Consider the following 11,633-nt stretch of genomic DNA (forward strand, 5'->3'; position numbering starts at 1 on the left):
CAGCAAACGTGTTTAACTAGCATGTCATATGTTGCCACTGATGTGACACGTTTGATGTGTTCATCTGGTATTTGTGTTTTCAAATTCTTATAGCCATAAATTAATGCCTGTTGAAGTAAAAATGGACTTGTCTTACATTTACTAAGAGTGTAGAATTTGTTTTTAAATGCTAAAAATGAAGATTATTTCTCTGGAAATTTTAACGCAATGCAATAGGAAAACTTACAGTACCAAGAGAAAAGTACTTACAAAATGGGAATATAGTTGGACATTTTAAACAAAAACTGGTCATTTTTGCTGAAGGAACTAATGAGACCCCAAAACACTGTGTATTCACATCCCAAGGGAGCATGCTGTAATGCTTGGTTTAATTTGGTAATGCTACTTTTAAATCTGGGATACTTTCGCTATATACCCATGAAACGATGTGTCAGTGAGTTTGCCTTTTACCTGGAACACTACCTCTTGCCATCTTGCAAATGCATTCATGCCTTGTTTAAAATACTCTAAATAATGTGGAGATAATTGAAAGACTTGTGAAGAAGCCATATTTTTTTTCTGCACAGTTCTTAACTAGATTGAATCTAGTTGCAATGTATTTTTGTTTCAATGTGTTGTACACATGGGGATATTGCTGCATATGTTCTATAGCCTATTTTTCAAATCGTATTAAGACAGGAGATGCACTTTATTATAATTATGACTCCATTGTGCCAAGTTCAGTTGGCTAATTGGTTGAGAAAGGGGAGGTGCAGGGAGAGGATTATGTAGTGCCTTTTTGTATTTTACTTGCTCATTAGTGCAGAATTTTGTTACAGTGCTCTGGGTCAGCTTTATGGAATCTCTGACAGCTTGTCTCTATTCTTCACTAATTTACTGAAAGTGCCTTGTTTTATTCTGCTTTTCCAATAGGAAGAATGCTATTTTGTTTTAACCTTCTTTTTTTTTTTTTTCTTCCCTATGCCACCCACATCTTTGTTTAATGTTGTTAATATGCAGTGTCTTTGTGCTGGAGTTTTCAAAGGGAACTTTGTACTTCAGGCTGTGCGTACAATGACCTTTATGCAGAACTGTGTAAGCCTTCCTGATGAAATAAAACTATGGACAAAACACCTGTCTTCTCTTTTTCCATGGTAGAAAATATTCTGAACGTCTGGTCTGTTAGAAAGGATAATATTATTAGAAAGAGACATCTACCTCAGTGATTTCATACAACTACTCAGTTTTTGTATGAGTCTTTGTACCAAAAATTGTCTGCATGGGTATGAGTGAAAATTCTCTAACAACACAGCAGAAAACTTGCTGTGCCTTCTGAAGATGAAAATGAAAAATGACTCATCTTTTTTATATTCTATATGAATCCTTATAGACATGGAGTGAACTCAGTTTTGACACCTCTTGAAAATTCGTGCAGTTTTTTGTTAGAAGTTTCTTACCTGTTTGAAAAGAGAACTGAACTGTGTATATTTAAAATGTTAGCTTACTGTAATTTTTTTTGAACTTTGAAAATGTGCTTGGACCATTATATATTAGGAATTTTTAAAAGTATTTTTCCTCAGTAAATCTACAAATTTGTCAATAAAGATTGAAGCATCATACAAACATTTTACAATTTGGTTATGCAATCAAAGAAGTAGGATTCTTTTTGTGTGCTCTGTCTTTAAGCTTATCTTGTTTTGCTATCCCAAAATATTCAGTATCACATGTATAGATACTTTTAAATGAAGTCAGAATTCCCTTAATCTGAGCTGAAAAACTGATTTTGTTCAGTGGTTGTAAATAAGTGGTATTGTTTTCATATGTTTTAATTGAATAGTTATCCCCCTGACACAAATGCTGAATTACTTGTTTTGTGCTAACCTAAGATAGTCTGTGACGTTGATAGAGATGGTTTCCAAGTGTCTTGTACTATTTTTTTCCTAGTGTTTTTAGTCCCATTCTGGCACTGTTTTCCACAGTCTTTTTGAAGTATGACACGGTGCTGTAATTTTTGTACAGAAAATGTCAACTTGCAATAATTTCATTCATGAGACTTGGACGATGAAATTCTGTTTGAGCTTTTCCCAGTGAGTGGAGGAGTCCTTGGACTGAAGTGACAGCAAAGTTATTGTAAGGATTGCAACTAGCAACAGACACACTGTGTTCTCTTGTGTTGTAGACAAATGGCTCTAAAGGTTAATTAATAGTTCAGCTAGTGATTTACAGCTTTATCTCAGTTCTAGTTGATACTGCACCCAGCTTACTCTCCCTGGACTCCTCGTTCAGATTATTTCTGAAAGTTAATAAACCTTCCTTTCTCTGAAACCTCCAAAGCTCTTGCAGTCAACCCACATTCAGTTCCCCTTTTTTGCTTGGTATACTCCTAAATGAATTAAAGTGCTGAATAGCCCTGAATCAAGAATGAGTTTCTCCAAAACACCCCCTCCATACCTTTCCCACTCTGACAACTGTTAATTACTGTGAAGAGAATAATCCCATTGAATGAGTTTAGGGAAGGGAGCAAATTCACTAATTCATGAAAGTGCACCTGATGGCTGTAGGAGAGAGGAGCCTACAAAGTATTTTCCAGACTGTTACTGTGCTCCTTTTCATGGGTTAAACGTCTGCTTCTTGCTTTGGAGTTTTGAGTTGCACGGAGAAGAGGCGGGGGGTCGGCAGGGCCAGGTGGTCTCTTCCCTTGTACATCTGCATTAGACCACTAATTAACTTGATTTTTTTTTTCCCTCCAGCATGTGGTTTGCACTCCCAGTTGAAGCCCTGCTATGGAGTAGTAACAACTACCCTGCCAGGTGTCTGAGTTTCTAGCAGAACTGGTAACGTGCAACTTTCCCTAGGGAGCTTTACACATTTTCATTATGCTACAGCCAGCTCTACTAATCCTGGAGAGAGGAAGTCTGAGGATTCATCTTGTGAAATTAGTGCTGTTACAATCAGGGTATTTTTAATGAAATGTCATATGCCACAAGTAACTAGGCCAGAGTCATGACTCTCCAAGGGATGGCAGAAAGCTGTGGGGAATATTCCCAGGCTGGGATACCACATCTAGTAGGTCTTTCCTTCTGTGGTTTGTTTGTGTATTTCAATTAGGTCTTTGTTCCATCAATTCCAATCAGTTTCTCTAGGTTTCTAGACAGATCCAACATTAAAAAATAGATATAATTATGTACTTTTCCTATGAAGTATAGGATGTATTTTTAAAGGATCCTAGAGTGTCTGAGATTTATTCTCTCATACGTGTCTGTGTATTTAAACCAGGAAAAATGGTAACATTGACATCGCCAAAAGAGATGTCTCTTTCTAACAGTTTGTGTTCTGGGTCAACGGTCTAGTGCTGCTTTTTGTTCTACAATTTGTTTTTATCTTCATTACCTTTTTAAGTGCATAATATTTTATGCATTTCCTACCTAGAGGAAAAGATGAAAGAGGTGAAGAGACAGAGAAGGAGGAGGTGCCTGTCTATCCCATTTGCAATTGAAGACTTCTGCTATTTGAAAATAAAGGAGAATGCAATGACCCGTTAACCATAAGCATTTCTTCTCTAGGTATTAGCTTCTGTGCTGCAAAAGTTTTATATTCTGTGCATCCTAAGCCATTCAGAAACCTCTTTTGGTCTGGATTTCTAGGGTTTCTTTATCCGTAACATTGGGTTTTCTTTGTAATTGCTTGTTACGCTGTTTTCTTAGTCTTATTTCTGAGGACAGTCTCTGAATTTTTTCCTTCTTGCAGGAGTGCTTCCAGGAAAACAAACTGAGCTAGGCTTGCTTTAGTAGATGTTTTTAACCTGTTCTTTCCAAAGTTTCACTTATCTTTTGTTACGTGATGCAGCTGTAGAGGCTGGGAAGAGTAAACGGTAGGGAAAATACAGATCTTTATTTTAAGTAGAATAAAAGGATTATGTTAATCTCACCTTGTAAGGGATATACATGCCAAACTTTGGTCACTCCCACGTACAAGTAATGGTGGCTGTTGGCCATATTATTATGCTGTTGGTTTATGGATCAGTTTCCATTTGAATGATGAACATTGTTTTGGAATAGAAAATGTTTCCCTTGAATTTCTGCTAGAGATTATGAATGTTTATTTCAGGGTTTGTTCTGGTGATTGCTCCAGAGTCAGGACAGCGCTGTCATGAGATACATTTAAGCATAACCCAGTCCTTCATTTGTAAAACAACTTTTTGTTCTGGTCAACACATTTCATAAAGCTTCAAAATGCTGTTGTATTCACTAGCATCAAAATAAACTGATGCCAACATTAAAGGACACTGTTTAACAAGGGTCAGTCTGAGTTACCATTAGGCTGGGGGGAAAGAGTTTTTTTTTCCACTGTGACTTGGAAGTGACAGGAAGGCTGAAGGAGCTATTCAAAAGGGCAAAACTTTGTCCTTAAGGGTAATTCTGTACAGCCGAATAGATCAGAAAGCCTCTTGCTGGAGTCATTTTTGTGAATGACACTAACTGAGCTGGTAAGGCTTCTCCCTCTTTCAATCGCTCTCTTTATAGATGTTAATATATAACCCAGATCCTTACCCTGTGCTGGTTGTCCCTTGTGTAGTTTATGCCTTTTGTGTCTCCTCAGAGCTGGGGTTGCTCTGCCTTTGCTTGCGCTGGGGCTGGGCCTCCCTTCTGGTGCTGCTCAGCCTGCAGGCAGGGGCGGTGCGGCTGTGGGGACGGGGAAGTGGGCTCAGAAAGCTCCGGTAATTTCCATCAGTTAAAGCATCTGCCTCAGGAATGGGACTCCTGGGCTCGACTCCCAGCATTGCCTGGCTCTGAGCTGCCTCCAAGGGAGCTGGGGGTTCGCACAGCCCCTTGCTAAGCCCCCCGGCAGCAGCACTGAGGTTTTCAGCACCGTGCCAAGGAGACCTTTGTCCTCTCGCGTGCATTTCTGGGCTCCCCAGTACAAGAAGGACATTGAGCTTCTGGAGAGGGTCCAGCGTAGAGCGACAAACATGATTAAGGGACTGGAAAGACTAAGAAGTGAGCTGGGCCTGTTTAGCTTAGAGAAGAGAAGACTGAGAGGAGATCTGATCAACAAATACCTGAGGGGATAATGTAGGGAGGATGGGGCCAAACTCTTCTCAGTAGTGGCCAGTGACAGGACAAGGGGAATGGCTACAAGTTGAAACACAGGAAGTCCCATCTCCATGTGAGGAAGAATTTCTTTCCTGCGAGGGTGACAGAGCCCTGGAACAGGCTGCCCAGAGAGGCCCCTTGTGGAGTCTCCTTCTCTGGAGATCTTCAAAACCCGCCTGGATGCAGTCCTGTGCCACGTGCTCTAGGTGTCCCTGCTGGAGCAGGGGGGTTGGACTACATGATCTCTAGGGGTCCTTTCCAACCTCAACCATTCTGTGATTCTCTACGTGATCCAAAAAATGTTTGTTGTTTCATACTTGGCACTCTTGTAACTGAAGAACATCAAAGAAATATTGCATTTGTTCCCATTTTGTGCCTGAGAGATGTGTGTTGCATTACCTCTGCTTGCAAATAGGGGAAATGAGGAAGAAAATGATTACGTGATTCACCATAATTGCTCAGTGAGTCGGTTGGTGCAGCCGTTGCCTTCCTGCTGATGCCACAGACTTGTCAGCAGGTTAAAATTAGATGATTTGCTGCTCCGGTGAGACTCCTGCCTGTGTACAGGAACTGCGCCTTGGGAAAACTTGACTAGGTTTCAGATAGATCTAAATATCCTTGCTCGTCACTTAGCCGATTCTCTTGATGGGGGGGTGGGAGGTGTATTAATTTGAACTGAACTTATTAGGATCTTTGCGTTAACATAGTGAGAAATGAGCCTCTCTTCTCAAACTACTGTGGATTATTGCTTTTCAGCTCAAAGAAACCACAGAGGTTTAATGGAAATGCTGAGGATGACTCTCTGAAACGCTTCTCATTTGGTTGTTTTGCAAGTTTGTCAAGTATTGCTCATCTGGCAAGCACCTAACTGGAGCAGGTTTTATATCGACCTCTTAAGAGCTTAATACCAGCTCACATGCTTCAAGAAAAATAAATAAATGTAGTTTAAGAAGCAGTTGAGACATGTGGTGAATCTGCTACAGGATGTCTCCTCTTGAATTTCCTGTAGCTCTTTCCTGATTGCACTTTTAGTAATCAGATTAAGGAGTAAATAGCTTGTGATTTGAAGGGCACTCTCTCTCCCTCGGTATATCCCTCTTGTAGGAGCAAGCTGAAGTTTCAGGCATTTATTTTGTACATTTAGAGAAAGTCTGGCCCTGAAGAAGTTTTCTGCATCAGTTCTAGAATACTACTTCTAGAATAGCCTGTAGTATATTGTAAACCTGATAAAACATGATGCAACTCTTCTTTGATTTGAGTTGAGCGACAGGATAGTAACTTCTGTGGGAATCAGTTGAAATAAAAGTATCATCTCCTATATAATCTTTTGAAAATACTAAAATCAGCCAATGTGCCTAGGAAGGCCCGTGCTCATTTGTACAAGAAGAGCCCGGATGAAGCAGCTTCCAGGGGCGATCACTTCTTTTCTGTCTCGCGCACTGTTTCTGGGCCTGCCCCTGATGGTGCACAGGAGAATAATGTTGGCTGAAGCAAATTTTGGCTCAGGTTTCAGTCTAATCAGATATGGGCTATTTGATCTCCACACAGATTCTCAGTGTGGAGACGTCAATGGTTTGACTGCCTAGGATTTACTAGGTGATTTATTTTTTCTTCTAATGTTGTCTTTGTGAAATGTAACCTTCCGTCTAATGGTATTTGATATAATATACGGGTAAAATCTGTAGTGATGATAATGCTATTGCAAACATTGTCTAGATTTTTTTTATCCAGGCAATAGGTTTTTCTACTAGCTCAGCTCCCTGTTAAACTAATTCAGCGGGACACATTTTGCTGACAGTTTTCAAAGCAGTGGGAGCTGGAGGTTTCAGCCTGAGAAGAGAGATGTGATCTCTGCTGCACAGGTTCAGCCATGAACTTTTCAAACTTTGCAAGGCAGCCACAGGAAGGTCACTGGTAATGTGATCCATTCTACTTTGGTGTCCATATGTAGTTTCCTTTGCATCTTTTTTTGTCTTTCTTAGCAGCAAAGTGCCAACCAAAGTGCCCAAGAAGGCATTTTTTTTTTCTTGGAGCACTGTGACCCTTCATCCTGGAACTGAAGAAAGCTGCCTGGGGAGGTTAAAAAAGGCAGGGTGATTTTGGAGATTGCCCAGGAGCCCTGAGCTACCTGTGGTCACCACTGATTTCTCTCTCTGCCACTGCCCCATTTCTAGCTCAGCTGAGACACTCTGACGACTTCTTGTCAGAGGAGGTGAAGGGTTTATTCTCTTGAGCTTTTGCTCCCATAATGTAAAGAATATGTTTACTAAGCATGGTGAGAGAGTTAGAGCATTATCCCTTCATGTGTATGATCTACTACCTTGATCCTAATAGTCTTCTTTCTTTTATGGGTCTCTCTTTCTAGACTCTGTCATCCTTCAAAAGTATCACTTTTTAACATGTGGAGAACTCTAATGATACCTCAAGGGGATATACAGAGCGTTGCAGATTATAGCTATGCTTCTTCAAGCACATTAAAGGTTTTTTTGTTGGTGTTTTTTTTTTCTGGAGAGTTCAGCCAATCACCCTAACTGTGCATAGGAATTTCAATAGAAAAACTAATACGTCTGCATTTGTTCTTTAGCGGTCAAAGAGGCTAAACCCAACTCAGCCAGACTGTACAGCCAATTCTAAAAATGGGGCCAACCTGCTGAACGTGTCAGTTCAGGCTCAATTTACTTTGATGAACCAGATCTCTCTTTCTTTGGTGAAAATCTACCTTTAAGCTCCTCAAGAACTCAAAGGGATGAATTCAACACTTACTTAAACACCTTCGCCAGCCTCAAAACCATCGGCTGCTGTATGTTCGTGCAGACACAGCCGCTATATGTTTCCACGTGAGCCAGGGCCACGTGGACACCCCCGTTTCCCTCCCTCTGGCTGGCGTGAGGCAGCCGGTGGGACGGGCGGGAGGCAGGCGCTGCCCGCCGCGCCGCATGGGGCAGGGTGCTGCGGGCCCAGCTCCACCTGGAGGCGCGCGGGCCCGGCCGCCGCTCCGAGGGCGGGAGCCTGGCGCAGGCATTGCCCGGTGTGCACATTGGTACACGGTACCTGTGCGCACACCTACATCCACGCTGTCCTGGCCGGCTTCACCTAGCTGTGCCCAGGTTCCTGTAGTAAGGCCGAGTCCAATCACAAAAGTACCTCCAATATTTTGGTATATTAAATAGATCCGAAGAGTTTAATTCCTGGTGCGGCGTGTGGGCGTATAGCAGGAGGGGCCATCTGGGTAAATACGATTTGACTCCATACAGCAATGGGCGAGAGCAGAGGCAGGGCCAGGAGGAACCGTGCAGCATCCATGCTGTGGGTAAGTACTAACCTGTCATCAGCGCCTGGCGCGGTGTTCTATCATCTACTGCACTCCTGAATCTGATCCCGAGTGCACCGAGTGCCTGACGATCACGTGTCAATAACAACTACGTGGACAAACTACGTGATTAGGGTCAAACTATGGGAACAGAGCAGGCTTCCCTGCAATGTTGATTTGACTGAACATTGCTACAACAAACTGTTTTTTTTGCAACTGTCCCTGCAATTGGGACAGGGGTAGGAAAATATGACCGCTATGTTAAAAATTAAGACTGTGGTATTAGGAATTCTCAAGATGTTGAAGCAAGCCCTGAAGTTAAGGTGCACTCAGAAAAGCCTTACAAAATGACCCATGTTTCTACAGTCCAGTATTATTCTAATTCAGGCTGCACATCATGTCAGAACTTTTCTCATTACAAATATTTCACGTACACCCTCTTACTTCCTCTCAGCAGCTGTATACACACCAGCTGAGGCCTGAATTTATACTGAAATGGGTGCTCACGTTTGGCTGAGGGGCCTTGAGGCTTTAACAAGAGCCAGAGGTTTGACCATAAAGACTTCACCATTCCCCCTTTTAACTAAGGCCTGGAAAGTAAAATACACACATTTCCAAAAGACGGAGATCGTCTGGTAAAAAGGAAGACCAGGTATTCTGGGTACATGGTAATGAAGAATCCCTTCAAACACAATTATCAAGGCTGAAGGAATGCAGGCCAGACACCAGAGAATACACTTTGTGGTTTTTGTTTGTTTTTAACTAAAACCCCTTTGTTCAAAGACTAAAATATAAAAATCCCAAATCTTGAGAATCTCTAAGGTTACTGTATCCTAATGACAGCGCTGACAGAGTACTTACTGCTTTGCCAATAGAAAAATAAGTACAATCACACAGCATGAGCATGGCACCACAATATTTATTTACAGCACATACATATATTTGTTTTATTAATATATTTTCCCCTTTTTGATGATACCCAGATTAAAATGTCCAAGCCTATAAAGAAAAGATTCTTCAAATAAATAAGAAACAGGAAAAGCCATCAGCTACAGGACACCATCTGCTTCCAGAGTCCTCTTGTAAAACATGCCCAAGTTAGTTAATAGAGAGTACGTTTACAATAACACACTGACACTATTCCAGCTCGTCTGCTCACATGCTGAACAGACAGCATCTTGGCACAGGAGACAGACATATGTTCAAAAAAGAAAGAGGCAGTTGTCACAGTTTCGTCTGACTTTACATAGAAAAGAGCTCCTTCCTCAGCAAAAATGCCTACAACTAACTGCACTGTTTTTGAAGGAAAAACACCCGTCTACTGTCTCACAAACAAACACGACAGCAAGCACTCCCGCCGTGGCAGTCCGTGCTGTACTTTGATCAGAGCACACGACTACAGTGCTCCTCCGTACGGCCCCCGAATCAGGCATGTCCTCGGCGCTGTCCTCCTCAAACACCAGCCTCTGCGCTCGCACCTTCCGAGGAGCTCAGCCAAGGGCCGTGGTTGCTGCTCGTCCTCCTTCCCAAGTTTTGCTTTTAAAGTGCCTGCTCTGAAGTCAACACAAGCTGAAGATACCCGAAGGTTCCTGGGATCAGCATCTGGCCAAACCACTGATGAAGGCTGGAAGTGACACATCACACAGAGCTCTCAGAGGAGACGGATGGCTTCCTGCTACACCTTCCTCCCCCCTGTGGCAGGTGCTCACAGGGAAGGTGCTTGCACAAAAGCTGCAGGGCCCCGTCTTCCAAAGCAGGCTGAAAATCATTTTACTTTCAAACTGGAAGCAAGGGATGTGTTTTGGTTAGTCTGGAGAACACGTTAAATACTGTAAGTATTACGGAAGTGCCAAGTACTGGAAAACCACTAACTGGCCCAAGAAGGAAGGGCAGGAGCCCGTCCTTGCAGGCCAGCACGTGCCCGGCGGCGCGGCCTCCTCCACAGACCCCCATGCGCTCCAGGCGCGTGGCCAGCGGTCCTGCACAGAGAGGCATCGGGGTACAGTGTTTTCTGTACCCAATTCAGAGACTTCCGCAGACTGCTTTCATCCTGGAAGCGGGATCCCAGCCAAATGACTTAGCAAATGACTTCTAAGTAACTCAGAATATTTGTTATTTTACTAATTATGCCTGTCAGGGAGGCTCCTGGCTAGCTTCTTATCCTGAATTTCAGCAAGCACTGAAACTAACTGACATTTTGTTAGCACTTGGTTTCCTACCTGCATAATATATTTTGAAATTTAAGGTAGTGTTTTGAACTTTTTGCTTTAAAAGAAAAATGGAGCAGTTCCGGTTTTTCTCTTCTCCCCACAGAAAGGGATAATCTTCCTAGTGCCTCCAAACCTTAGGATGGAATTGCACGCTTAATCTTTTCCAATAAGAAACTTAACTGAAATAAATTGGCAATGCTCAATTCTCCATTCACATGGATGCAAACCAAAAGCAATTCCACAGCAGGGACTGAGAGCCCTGAAAAGGAGAAAGCCATTTCCACAGCGTAAGTTTTTTGGCTTCACCCACATAACTCAACTCGAAAGGTTCTGAGCATGCAGTGTCCAGAAATATATGTACCAATATTTACGCTTAATGTACAATACAACAGGCACTTGGCTGAAGCCATCTGCTAGATCCAGCAAATCATGAGCTAAAGCAACCCTAAGAAGTAATCTGCCTTCTGCTTCTACTGACACCAACTCTCCCATTATTTCCTAGATGGTTCAATCCCCATTGAATTTAGATTAATTTAAAAACAAGACACCAAGACCACTGTTACCCTGCTTTCCAGTTTCCCTGGCAGCCCACAGTGTTTCTTTTTTATTGTGATTGACAGCAAGCTAATAGCACAGACCTAAAGTCTTATTTAATAAAATTTGTTTGTACAAAGTAGTTTGTTAAATTTTTGTTTTCAATTGGAAGCATGATTTGCCTACATATGCAGTAGTTTAGCACTCCAAGTGGCATTTAGTCCTCAAGTCATAAAGCAGTCAGTTGGGCACTAATGCACATCAGCTTTGCAAGTGTTCAGAATATTCTGTCGCGTTTTAATCAGAGTTAAAAGGGCATTTCAAACATAACACTCAGGAGTTGAATACAAACAGGAACTGAATCCTCCTATGTCCAGCTGTGTGTGCATAAGTGAGATATACAGGTCTCACAAAATAAGTAGTAGTAGTAAGACATTATCAAAAAATATATATATAGTAATAAAAATATCCTCATAGTGCCGCCATTCTAATGGCAAAATAAACCTC

The sequence above is a fragment of the Tinamus guttatus genome, unplaced genomic scaffold (assembly GCF_059628265.1).
Source record: "Tinamus guttatus ecotype Peru unplaced genomic scaffold, ASM5962826v1 Tinamus_guttatus_pri_ptg000156l, whole genome shotgun sequence".
Taxonomy (NCBI): domain Eukaryota; kingdom Metazoa; phylum Chordata; class Aves; order Tinamiformes; family Tinamidae; genus Tinamus; species Tinamus guttatus.